The sequence below is a fragment of the Tupaia chinensis genome, unplaced genomic scaffold (assembly GCF_000334495.1).
Source record: "Tupaia chinensis unplaced genomic scaffold, TupChi_1.0 Scaffold000112_1, whole genome shotgun sequence".
In the NCBI taxonomy this organism is placed as follows: domain Eukaryota; kingdom Metazoa; phylum Chordata; class Mammalia; order Scandentia; family Tupaiidae; genus Tupaia; species Tupaia belangeri.
Window position 1 is genome coordinate 16,143 of NW_006159576.1, and position 14,241 is coordinate 30,383.

Below are 14,241 nucleotides of genomic sequence, written 5' to 3' on the forward strand. Positions count from 1 at the left end.
GTTCTCATTAGAAAGAAACTGTGTGGCTAAGGGTGGGTCGATCAGTCATCTACGAGGAGGCGCTTCATCAGGAGCTTTTACCAGTCATAGCGCCCACAGACTCACCAACAGCTGACTTCGTCAGACTCCAACCCTTTGCTCTCTTCAATTTACACCTAAGCTTCACAGTAACTTTATAAGGTTAGATAATAGTACCCCCAGTTTATGGAAACTGGAGCACAAAGAAATTAAGATCATACAGCAAGACACTGGAGTAGCCAGGCTTCCAACCTAGGCATTGAACACAGTGCCAATGTTTTAACTTCTATATTATATTTCAAGAAATCAATTATACCAGCTAACTCTGTTTTCTTACCTATTGTTTTGGCCCCGTGGCTCTGTAACTCCAATGCAACTGTCCTTTTCAGTTTAATAGTGTTTAACCTTCATTTTCAGTAACATAAATGGACAGAGGTGACAACATCTCCTATTTAAAACTAATAACTTCAGATTTCCAAACATTGCTCATTCCTATTTTTCTTCCTATCTTCATGGACTCTCTTTCCCAGAATTCTTTATGAAATTCCTTTCATCCATCTGTTTAAATGCTTGTGTTCCCCCCAGAGTTTTCTCTCTAGAGTTCTGTCTCCTTTCTTTTCTCAGTCTACACTCTCCTTGGATGACCTCATTTATTCCGGTGGCTTCAGCTGTCAACTATATAAGTTTCAAGTGGTCAGAGCAGCTACTTGGCACTACTCATACTAACACTGATGGTTGGATACCTGGAGACAGACAGGCCACCCAAACAGATCCACACAGGGAGACATTCCCTTTGATAAATTCACCATCATTGACCAAGGTCTGGCTCTCGGACTCAGAAACTTGAACTGGACACTGTCAGAATACTTTAAACAATAGAGATGAATGTATACAACTGGTGTGCCAAAATATGAGTTACCAATGAGGAATATAACTGTCTGGTGAACTTGACCAGAACCTTCTCTCCCCATAAGGAAAGTGCTTGAGGTTGAATGATCAGGAAGCTGTTTGGCGAGCATTCAACGAGAAAAAGGAGATTTAATAGTGTGATCCAAATATGTCATGACATCATAACATATTTATAGGGATATACAGTCCATTGTCACAGTCAGACCATTGCTGACGGGTGAACTGGTTCTTAAAGCATACCATGAGCTAATATCTAGGCCCTACCTAGTTAGAACTTGATGCATACCACCTACGTCTGTGTCTGTAAGTCTCTTTCATTGCTGACCCTGCACACTTTGAGTTCATATTTTATTTTGGGTGAATTCAGGTATAACGTGCTTACTATCAGTTCCTGCTAGCCTGTGAGCAACATTGTCCCTTAAAACTAACTTGGCGGAAATTAGGAGGAGAAAATGGAGAGATAGGATATTTGTGAGACACAGATATATATTGTTATCTGTGGATGAGAATGTGTATAGTTCTCAACTGGACTGAGCTGTGCGTCATGCTGGGTAAAGTCTCTTTATAATCTAAATGATGTATAGCGATTAAATGTAGTAAATAATAGTAACTAAAATTTTTAAACAAAACAAAAATCTAACTTGGTGGGACCAGCAGATGGCAAAATAGTTACGTCACTAGACTCTCATGTAGTCAACAGTTGGAGTCCCAGACCCAGCAGATTAAAACTCACGCCAGGTGTGTGTGTGTGCGCCTGCCCAAAATCCCAAGAGGATAACAGAGGAGAAGGGACTGTGGTGTGGCCATTCCCCCGGGGTTGATATCTCACTTTCTGTCTGTCTCTCTGTTGCACATACGTGCCCTATAGCAAAAAATATCTCAAGAAAAAAAAAAAAAACTAACTTGGCATATCTTTTCTTTTCCACTGTGTGCTGATTTCATATTTTAACCTCCAGAAGGCAACTGTATTTCCCTTTTTTGCATGTTCTTAAGACTAGGTCAAATAAATTGGTAATAACTCAGAAATCTATCCCTTTCTTCCACTGACCAAGTCATCAAAATATTTTACCTCTGAACTGTTGTGACGGCCTCAGATTTCACCTTCCAGCTCTCAGGACTCCTTAGCTCCAATCCACCCAAGAGATAAAGATTTAAAATGAAAACTCAATCAAGTCACTCCTCACTTTATAGTCCCTCCAGACTCCTGCTAGCTTTCAGGATGAAATCCAAACTCCTTAATGCTTTGATTAAGCTGCTTGTATTCACGTACTTTCTTCAGGTTTCGGTCCAAGCCACACTTCTTCCAGAAAACCTTTGCTGACCATCACTCTCCGGAATGCAGGATGAAGTGCACTGCAGTTGGCCTGCACAGCCCTTGTTCTTTTTTCCACTATAAAAATGTACTGTGGGGACCAGCAGTTAGTGTAATGACTATGTCGCTGGACTCCCACATAGTCGACCGCAGTTTGAGTCCCGGACCCGGTGGCTTAAATTCACGCCAGGTGCATGTGCATGCGTGCCCAAGATCCCGAGAGGAGAAGGAGAATGGAGGAGAAGGGATTGTGGTGTGGCCATCACCCTGGGGGGAGGGGGGGGATTTCTCGCTTTCTGTCTCTCTGTCTCTCTCTGTCTGTCTGGCGAGCACACGCGTCCTGGTCCTATTGCAAAAACCTCTCCAAAAAAAAAAAAAAAAAGTACTGTGTGGTGTATATATTGTCATTTCTCTTGCCCTTCTTCTCAGCCTCTTGTAAGCTATGTCTTGCTTTCTTTGTATCAGGAGGACTTACAGTAGTCCCAAAGAGTAAGAAGCCAGTTATTGACTGATAAGTGAGTGAATAAATGAATGAGTGAATATAATGGTGAATTTTTAGATTCTTGCTGGTTTCCCAGGTATGAGGCATGGGTCTGAGGCCCGAAGAGCAAAGATGCATGCTTCTCAGATACTCTGTGTATTAGAATCCTGCTACGATTGAAAGGCCTGAACAGTGCGAATTGTCCTTTGACTATAGGTTAATATCCAAATCAACGTCTTTTTTGGCTACTTAAGCTTTTCATCTTATTGTGAAATGTACTAGTTTTCTTGCTAACTGGCTTTCCTCTAGGGCCTATCCAATCTTTATGGACAAATGTGAGTTTTTCAGTAAATTAGAGCACTACCATTTGTTCTCTATCACTTTTAAAGGACTATCACATATATTGATTTATGTAACCATGATAACATCACCAAGGTAGGAAAAGTTGATATCATTATGCCTTACACTTGACAGAAGCCCATTTTTTAATTTTTCCTATTCTCCACAGAGTTAGAGAATCTTCGTGGGGATTATCAGAAAAGACAATACCAAGGTGAAAAACCCCTGTGGACTTAGAGAACTATCTGCAAGATGGATCTTTTGTTTGCATAATGCTCCTTATAAATTAGTTTATTTCTGTGACGTTCCTTATTCTGATCAGTTAAAATTGGAAGGTAGGCAGACTGCCTTCTAGTATACAAGTGAGACACTCCGGACTGCATGTAAATCCCCAACAAAATCACTCAATGACTACACACAATTCAGACATTGTCTGGGTCACAACGATCCTTTCATGTCATAGTGAAGCTTGGATGGTGGAGATGTCATCACCAAAAAGGCCTAGTAAGCAAATTATCATATAAATTTATTCTGCTTGCCATGATTTAAAAAGCAAAATCAGGGACCAGCAGATGGTGTAATGGTTACATCACTGGACTCCCATATAGTTGATCATGGTTCAAGTCCCAGACCCAGTGGCTTAAAACACTCTGGGTGCGTGTGCGTGTGTGCCCAAGATCCCAAGAGGAGAATGGAGAAGGGAGTGTGGCATAGCCATCCACCTGCAGAGTGCTTTATTGCTTTCTGTCTCTGTTTCTCTCTGTCTCTCCAGCAAGTGCAGGCTCCCTATAGCAAAAATATCTCTTAAAAAAAAAGGGTAATCATCAAAATAAAAGGCAAGATTTAAAAACAGCAAAATCATCAGTTCTCATCTCTAGTATTCATTCATCCTTTCACTATTCATTCACAAAACATTTCTTGACTGTGTACTATCTGGGTCTCTACCAGGTGAATGAAGGGGTGCAGTGGCAACCCACTGTTCAACAAAAGCCAGGTCCCATATGGTGACCACAGTTGGAATCTCTTGCCAGTCAACCTGAAATACAAGAAGCACACGTGTAAATGGTCAATACCTGAGAGGCTGAAGGACTGGAGGAAGACCACGGTCTAACCAGACCCTGCAAAGGATGTTCCCCTATATTTTCATGTGCACATGGTGTTCTCCTTCATGAATAACAAGAGAAAAAAAGATAAATGGAGCTGTCCTTGCTCAAAGAGCTTGATGTCTAGTCAGGGAGAAAGGTAAACAGGCAAAATTATAAAGGCCATTGAGAAGGATCATTGTCTGTCTAATGAAAGACAAACTGTGAGTGAAATCAAATTCTGATTTATCAAAAATAATCAACTTCACCGAAATTGTTCCTCAGTTTAATCAACCAAATGAAAACAAACACCTTCCTTCTGTGGAAGGCATCAAAGAGCCTGTTAAACAGAAAACGTTCCTCACATATTTTAAATATCAGATTTACTGGGCCAGTCAATGGTGTGGTGGTTAAGGTGTTGGAAGTCCCAGCTCAGCAGCTTGAAAATCATGCCAGGCCATGTGTATGTGTGCCCAAAATCCCAACAGGGACAAGTGGAGAAGAGATTGAGGTGAGGTCAACTCCCATAGGGGGTGCTTTCTCATTTTCTCTCTTTCCATCTCTATCTTACCCTCTCTCACTCTCTGACAAGTGCACATGCCCTTTGGCAAATTTTAAAAAAGAAAAAAAAAAATCAGATTTATCAAAATGTGGTCTTTGTAGTTTGGGAGAAAGTGGTTTGTTTACTTTGCATAGAAAAGTCTCTATATATAGCCTTAGGAATTATCTAGTGGCATAGGGAGACAGGAGAAGACTGAGGAAAGGGGGATCAGCAATCGGCATTAATGGCTATGTTGCTGGACTCCCATGTGGTTGACCACGGTTGGAGTTCCGGACCCGGTGGCTTAAACTCACACCAGGCACATATGCGTGTGTGCCCAAGATCCCGAGAGGAGAATGGAGGAGAAGGGATTACGACATGGGACATGGCCATCCGCCCTGGGGAGTGACTTCTTGCTTTCTGTCTCTCTTTCTCTCTCTGTCTTTCTGGACAGCACATGTACCCAATAGCAACAACCTCTCAAAAAAAAAAAAAAAAAAGAAGAAGAAGAAAAAGAAGAAGACGGAGGAAAGAGGCATTCCAAATACCAACCATAAAACCTGGCAGACAAGAAGTGGCTAAGAGACTGGGTCTAAAGCAGTTGGAACCAAGACGATGATGCCTGGGCCAACTGCTGCCTAACCTTTAGACTCATTATACCTTCATTGTACTGTATTAGCATGCAAGACCACATTCTTACCTGCCCAAAAAAGCTCAGAATAACCATGACAATGACCAGAACTACTTTACTAAGGTCAGAAAATGGGAGGAACAGAGGATCCAGGAAAACCACTGCCCCTTTCCCAGAAAAATCATGAATTAAATTACCCTTGACTGAGCTAGCCTTTAAACCAAGCCATATAAGCCAGATACCCACGATTCAGGGCTACCCTGTCTGTGGGGTACCCTCCTATCTTTCCTTTCATTTGGGTAACAGTTCTCCCCTTCCTCTCAGAAGGAGGAACGAAACCGTCCACTCATTTCACCTCTGGCATAGTCAGTCCACTCTCTATACTTTTCCTTTCCCTCTCCCTTGAAGGCTTGCTCTTGGATTATTTACTGCACAAAGACAAGGACCCTTACAGCCTGGTAGAGACCCCTATGGGTTGAATCTCCCTGAAACCAATAGGACTCACTCTCTCAGGATGAAATAGTTTATCATCCTGAGAAATACAATCTATCATTGTCCAACCAAAATCTTTCACTCTTAAATTTTAATGCATTTCCTTCTGGTGGATTTCTCTTGGACCTAACAAAACAATCCGTTTTGCTCATGAAAATCATTCTTCCTGTAAGATGTGCTCAAGACAAAGAGAGAAGAGACTGCTAGCCTCTAGGCTCTTTTTTCCTATGTATATTGAAACTAAAAATATGTAAATTTGAAGTTCCGTTTAAATAAATGTGTTTAAAGATTCCAAGGTCTAAATATGTAACATTTTCCTTGTAATAATATTTCTATTCACTATTGTCTCAAGTGATTTTAACCTTGCTCAGAAAAATATTCTTAAATAATCTTTTTTATTAAAAAATATATCTAAGTCCTAGGGTGTTGTCTTAACTCAACATCATTCCAGCCAAACCATACAAAGTCACTGAGGCTCACAGGTTTCATTAAAATGGAACTCTTCACACAAGGACATGTTGTAATGTTGATTATTTCTCTCAATTCATCAAGTCCTCGCTGGAATCTTCTTCCAGTCACTTACTTTTCATTATTTCCTGATTATTAAAATCATGGCCTTTGATAAACAACCAAATCACTAATTTTATAGATGGAGAAACAAAGGTTGGCAAGATGAATCGTTTAAATGACAACAGTAAAGGAAAGCATACAAGTTGGATGTTCTTCCTGTATTACATTTGGACTTTACAAGATACTGATGGAATCATTTATCAAAACTAGATTCCATTTTAGTCTCATGAACAAAGCGACCATCCCGACACAGGAATATAATTACAAAAATTTCCCATCCTGCTCCCATGCTCTTTTGAATTCTCTCCAAACAGGCTTTTACTCCCATCTCTTCATTGAAACATCTCTGGTTGAGTCACAAATGACTTCCACATTGCTAACTTTATTAGCCAATTCTCAATTCTCCTTTTAACCAACCAATTAGTCCTTCTTCCTTGCAAGCTTTCTTCTCTTGACTTCTATTATTATGCAATCTTCTCCTACTTCCGCCATCTCCAGTCCAGCCACATCCCTGACCTTGCTTTCTCAGGATTCTGCTGGTCAGCCCCACTTCTCTGACTGCTAAACATTAGTGTCCCAAGACTGGATCCTCAGACCTCCTTCTCCATTTGAAGTCAGTCCCTCAGTGGTCTCATGTAGTCTGATGGCCCCAAATACCATCTACAAGTACGCCTTTGGATCACAAATTTGTATCTCTGATCCAGACCTCTTCCTCTGAACTCTACTTTCAAATATCCAGTTTCCTTTTCTATTTTTATTTTTAAATTTGCTATAGGTTATGTGCACTCGCCAAAGATGAAGATGGAGACAGAAAAAGAAAGAAAGAGAAAGAGGGGTACGTTTTCCCCCATGCCCAGCATGCGACTTGAACAACACAGCCAGCCATGTAGGATCCAGCTGACTTAACTCCAAGCCATCTGCTGGCCCTCCAACTGCCGCTTTCTTTTTTTTTTAATTACTTTATTTAACTTTATTTAGTCATTTATTTATTTATTTTAATTTGACCAGAGAGGGATAGAGTGAGTAAAAGAGAAGAGAGAAAGTGAGAAAGCAATCCGTCAGGTCTGGGACTTGAACCATGGTCAACCATGTGGGAGTCCAGTGCCCTTAATCACCATGCTACCTGCTGGCCCCCAACTGCCTTCTTAATATCTCCACTTTGGGGTCCAGCTGCAGTGGCACAGAAGTTACCTGATGCGCTACAATGCCAGAAGCCACAGGAAAAGTCAGGGTTCAGTTCTCAGGTAGACTGTGCACCAGTGATCCCTGCTGTAGAAAGGTTGGGGGAAGATCTCAGAGTGAGCCCCTATCCAGGATGTTTGTCTCTTTCTCTCTCACTCTCCCTCTCTTTCTCTCAGGGGGGAAAAATGAATATAGATTTTTTTAAAAATCTCAAAAAACATCTGAAACTTCAACATATACAAAAATAAAGTCTCACTCCCCCAACTTTCCTCAAACCTGCTTCTCATTCATTCTTTTCTCCCTCAGTTAATAGCCATGCTATACTTCTAGTCACTCAAGCCATCACCTCAGAACCTGCCTTGTCTTTGTGTTTTCCCTCAGGCCTCATATCCAGTACATCTTTAAACTCTATTGGTTTCATCTTCAAAATATACATAAAATCCAACTATTTCTGCAAGCTTCTGTAGTTACCAACTTCAAGCAAGACACTCCATCATCTTTTGCCTGGGTCCCCCAGCAGTTTTCTATCTGTCCTCCCTGTTTCCACCATGCTCTGCTTGTTAAGACTACTCCCAACCAGCAGATGCCTAAGGCTGAGCAGTCCCTGCCCTGTTCAAAACCCTAAAACGAGTTCTCATCTCACTCCAAGTAAAAGACAAAGTCCTGGTGGCTTTCGAGCCCTTTCCTAAACTGACCTTCTCATATTTCTGACCTCCCTCCTCACTACTCCTGATACGAGAATCAACCCTGAATAAAACTCAGGGTTGATAGCAGCCTGTAGTTTCTGCCCTCTGGCAAACTTACTGCCCCTCCCAGAGCTACAGGGTAACCCAAAAACCTTGAATAGATTAGTACCTTGAATAGATTAATGCCTTGAATAGATTAGTACCTTAAAGAGATTAGACTTCATGCTTCTCTGCCTCCTCCCTTTGACACTGCTACATAGGGCGGGCTCTGAGCCCATTCTCCACTCTGAGACCTCCCCATCCCCAATTCCCCCATAAAAGACCATGTCCAACCCCCAGTTGGGCCGGAGATTCAGAGTGTTATGTCCTCTGTGCCCACCGGCATAATAAACAGTTCTAATCTCTCTGAGTGCTGCTTTCCATCCCTCGGCATCTGGTTTTCTGCAACACTGTCTCTTGCCAGAGTGCTCCAGTCATTTCACTGCTTCATGAACATGTCAGCATGCTCCTGCAATGATGGCCTTTCATTTATTTTTTCTCTACCTCGTTGTCCAGATAACCTCGCCACACCCTCCCTCACACCTCTTCAAGTCTTTGTTCAAATGTGACCTCTCCATCTATGGACTTCCCAGACCATCATATTTAAGATCCCAACACTCAAATTCATCCAAACTCCCCATGCTCTTTTCCTGCCTTTTATTTTTTTTTTAATATCCATAGCAATTGCCACCACCAAACATATGTCGTCTAAATATTTTCTTTGTTTCCTCCAGTAGAGTGTAAACCTCTTGAGTACAGGAGATTTGTCTGTTTTATTCCCTTCTATGTGAAGCAATGCATGACGCGTAATGGTGAGTGGCGAATGAACGGACACAGACTGGCATAAGAACTCCTGGGAGGACAATGGAGACGTAATTATGAAAGAGAAGAAGGAGGAGAAATTTCTATCCTCTCTATCCTTCTGTCTCTGGTATCTGCCTTACGAAGAGGATGGAGATGAGAGACTGATGAGGAGCTACAGTGAGAAACCATCAGCCCTCCCCAAGGGTGTATTCTAGGGAAGACAGGAATACATTTTAAGTGCTATACAAAGCACAACAAAAAATCATATGTACGAATCAAAGAGCTCGATAATAACATGTTGATGAGGAGATGAAGAAACTGGAACCCTCGCCCACTGCTGGAGGGAATGTGCAATGGTGCATCTGCTTTGGAAAATGGTCCAGCAGTTTCTCAATTAAACGTAGAACTATTACAACCCAGCAATTATCCTACTAGGTACATTCTCAAGAGAAACGTAAAATATGTTCACACAGAAACCGATACATGAGTATTTACAGCAGCATTATTTCTAATAGCCAAAAGGTGGAATCAAACCAAATTTCCATCAAATACGAATGGATAAACAAAAGGCAATATATCACACGGTGGAATTTTTTTTAATGTATTTGGCCAGAGGGTGCATACGTTTGCCAGAGAAACACAGAGAAAGTGAGAAGGAAGAAGTACCCCCAGTAGGATTTGACCACACCCTAATCTCTTCTACTCCATTTCTCTATTATGTTGGGATTCTGGGCACACATGCACATGCACCCAGCATGTTTCCAAGTCAATAGAGCCAGGATTCAAACTACGATTGGCTATGTGGATCCAGATTCCTTACCCACTAAGCTTTAGGGTGGCCCAAGTAGAATATGATTTGGCCATAAAAAGGAGTAAAGTACTGATATATGCTTTGATACAAAAAGGACAACCTTGAAAACAGCCACAAAAAATTACACATTGTGTATGTAAGTTCACGTGTATGAAAATTCAGGACAGGAGAGTCTAGAGAGAGAAAATTAGAGTAGGATGGCTAGGCCACAGGGGAAGGATGATGCGGAAGCAAGAGGACTGATAGCTAAAGACTATGGGATTCCTTTTTGAGGTAATGAACTGTACAAAAATTGGCTGGTGATGCTTGCACTAAATTCTCAGATATTACTAAAAAGCATCTTTGTATATTTCAAGTAGATGAAATCTATGGTAAGGAATGTACATGCCATTAAATCTGTTAACGGGGCCAGCAGATTGTATGGTGGTTACAGCACTGGACTCCAAATGCCCAAGGATGGTTTAAGTCCTGGACGTGGAGGCTTGAAAATCACTCCGGTGGCCAGTAGGCAGCATAGCAGTTAAGGCACTGGACTCCCACATGGCCGACTACACTTCAAGTCCCAGACTCAGTGACTTGAAACTCATGTTGGGCACGCATGCAGCCATGTCCAAAATCCAGAGAGGAGAATGGAGGAGAAGGGACTGCAATGTGGCCATGCCCCCTCGGGGGTGATTTCTCACTTTCCCATTCCCTCTCCCTAGTGAGTGCATGCACACTATGGCAAAAACCTTAAAAAAAATAAATAAACAAAATAAAGCTGTTAGCATCAGTCAGTCTGCCTTTGCACCAGCTCTGGGAACCTATGACGCCTTCTCCTGCCCCCCATGGGTCTGTTGTTAGTCCTCTAACACCACCTCTTCCTACAAGCAAGTATTCTATGTAGTTTTATCCTCATTTCCAACCATTACCCATCCTTCCTCCTCCATGTATGTTTTCCATGTGTTTTAGATTTACCCTCACCTTCAAAAACACACTTGCCCCAAACTGTACTGCAGAGGTTCAAAGTGATCATTGGCAAGGGCCTAGAGGTTTTCGTCAAAAGCTTTAGACTAGGGCCAGCGGGTGGCACAGTGACTGAGGTGCTGGACTCCCACATGCTGACTGTGGTTCAAGTCCCGGGCCTGACAGCTCACTTTCTCACTTTCCCTCTCTCTCTTTCTGTCTCTCTCTGGTAAGCGTATGTGCCCTATAGCAAATTAAAAATATAATAATAATAATAAATTAAATAATTTTAAAAAAAGCTTTAGGGGGCCTGCAGATGGTGTAATGGTTACATTGCTGGACTCCCACAAAGTCGGCCGTGGTTCAAGTCTCAGATCTGGCAGCTAGAAACTCAAGCCGACCACATATGTGCGCGTGCCCAAAATCCTGAGAGAATGGAGGAGAGGGCGTGGCCATCCCCCTTGGGGTGACTTCTCACTTTCTGTCCCTCGGTCTCTCTCTGTTTCTCTGGTGAGCATATGTGGCCTATAGCAATAATCTCTCTAAAAAAGAAAAAAAAAAAAGCCTTAGACCATATCCCTGAAATTACCCATTATTTCATGTAAGTACACGTGCTAGTAGACGTCAAAGGGCCGTAAACATTCAAGGTTACTAACGTAATTGTTATTTTAATTACACACTGGATTTCTTTCCTGGTCAGCTGTGCCACCTAACCATAGGAATCTATGGTAGGGACTGTGAAAAGCAAGCATATGTACAACAAAGAGTCATAAAATATCACAATAAAAAGGTGACCCTAGAGACCTTCTACTCAATTCTCTTAGTTTTACATTTGAGGAAACTTGAGAGCTTAAAAGGTAAATTGACTTTTCTAATGTCACTCACTAAAACAGCCAACTCCCTTTAAGGCCCTTCCTGTCCTTCCAACCTGATCATCAGTTAGAACTATTGATACAAGGGAACCAAACACTCTTAGTGATGACACACACTCACACACACACACACACACGTCACACCAAGATAATCCTACAGTCTATTAAACCCTACATTTCAGGCTAGCAATATGTTTTCCTTTCTATTTCTTTATCTTCAGAAACACCTTAAGTAGTCTTAAATACCATAAACACTTAGTTACTTCTTTCCACTTTGAATTGCAATGGAAATAGAATGAATAATTTTATTGAATTACACATACAATTAGTTGGATGGGATCAATCATTTTTTCATTTAATTTCATTCTCAAAAGCTCTCATTTATTAGTCATCTGTTACCTAGTGTGCCAGGTTTCCCCCACTTTCAGTCAGGATTGCTAAGCTATAGGAACACCAAGTTTGCGATCTACAAACTTTCCCACTTTGCAAAACTTGGAAGGGCCACACAGCACAATCCAATTGTGTTCAACAATTTTTTGTATCACTTTCAAATGTCCTCGTAGACTGGCCATGAATGCCGGGAAGCCACCTCCATGTTTGGTTTACAGCCACATAAATTCCTAAGAGTTCTTTCAAGAAAAGCAAATTCTAGTGCTCATTAGAGAACGCAATTTATATTTTTTTAGCCAACTTCAGATTCATCTCCAAAAAATAAACATATGTAGGCTATTCCAAAATAACAAAAGCCTCGAACTGCATCCCAACTGGCATCGTGACATTTAATAAACTGAAACATCACAACATATGAATTGTCTTACTAAGACAATATACACCGTAAATGACCATTTAATTTCTTATCCCAAAATATAAAGAATACTTATTAATGCTCATCCATCTAAAAATGACTAACATACATGTGTAGCCCAGAAAGAGGAGGCTAGGTTATTGTTCTCAAACATTTACACAACATAAAACCCCAGAACATTCTAGCTCCCTCTACATTTCTCCAAATGCCATTTTTTAAAGAGCTGAAACCTGCCACATCTCAAGCTTCACAGTAGTTGGAACTCATTTATTTTATTTGCCAAATGCACAAGGAAAGAAACCAAGACTCTCCCGGTGAAGGGTTGTGAAGGGTTGTGAAGGTCTTCCAGAGAAGAGAAAATTTTAAAAGCAGGAAAGATGTGGGAGAACAGTGGGGGAGGACTTTTCATAAACCACTGATTTATTTCTTCGTCTGGGCAGGGACTCGTGCTAATGAAATTCAGGTGGACAGTAGACGGCCAGCAAACCCCAGGGCTCCCCCTGCAACGCGACCCCTCAGCGATGACAATGAGGGCGCCTGGAAGCCTCAGGGAGAGGTGCTACATTAAAGAGAAACCGGGAAAAAAGTAAATAGGATCATATTACAGTGGAGCAGCTGAATCCCGTGGCTTTAGGGCAAAAAATAAAGTTACTTTGCTCCAACTACCTTTAAAGAGCACAGACAGCAAATTACATGCATTTCTACTGCTTGAGACATGGGCGCAAACTTAATGATGACCTGGTGCCGAGATGAATAGATTCCGTTAAGAAATGAATGGCTTCTCTCTCTTAATTTCGTGTCTTCCGTTCCACTAGTAGTTAATTCGTACAGGTTTCCCCGCGTCTCAAAGAGCTTCCCGCCCCCTCCCTTGTGTGAGAGTTCTGTCTCCTTTCATCCCGGACGTCCCTCGGACGTCTGCCTTCGGATTCAGCCTTCTTTACCTCTAAGACACAAGCGGGTCGACTCCGATTTTGACGTTGTTGCTGAGGACTCTTGGCTCTGGTTTGCAGGAGTCCACACTGCCAGGTTTGGGGACCACCGTACGGACCTCTCTAGCCACACCATCCGAGCGCAAACCCAGATGCCAGCCAGCCATTCTTTGTTACAACTGTATCCAGCTGCACGGTTTTGGTTTTTTTAATGGCTTTGAAACGTCTTCACAACAAAACCATTTCCTAGCACCAGAAACCAAGCAATCCTGAGCTATAATGAATACGAATAAATATCCCCCTTACCTGGATCATGGAAAGGCACCAAAGCAAAGTTGAAAAGAGGTCTCTTAGGTCTTTTCAAAGACGTCTCCAAAATTTTGGAAGCCCCTTCGATGACCTGGACTAAATCATCATACATGGATCCCGTCACATCAAACACGAAAGCCAGGGTGGAGGCGCCCTCGGGAATCTCCTCGGTGCTGGTCTCCGACGGGGGGCTGGCCTCCTGAGCTAGGGAAGAATGAACAAGCGCAAACAGGAATAGCGTGTGGACACCTTCCCAGGAAATCATTTTCTCCTTTTTTTTCCCCTGCGCTCCTAAGCACCGTGCTCAGTCCTAACGAGAGGCAGAGGGCTGGCTCTCAGACTAACTCATCAGACCCCTGCGATCTTGGAACCTGCAAAAAGTTGGGAGCTAAGAATCCGTCCCGGGACCAGCACGGAGCCTGAACCCCTCCAGGCTGGGCAGGGCAGGGATGCGGCAGCTTTTGTCTGTCGGCGGCTTCCTGCT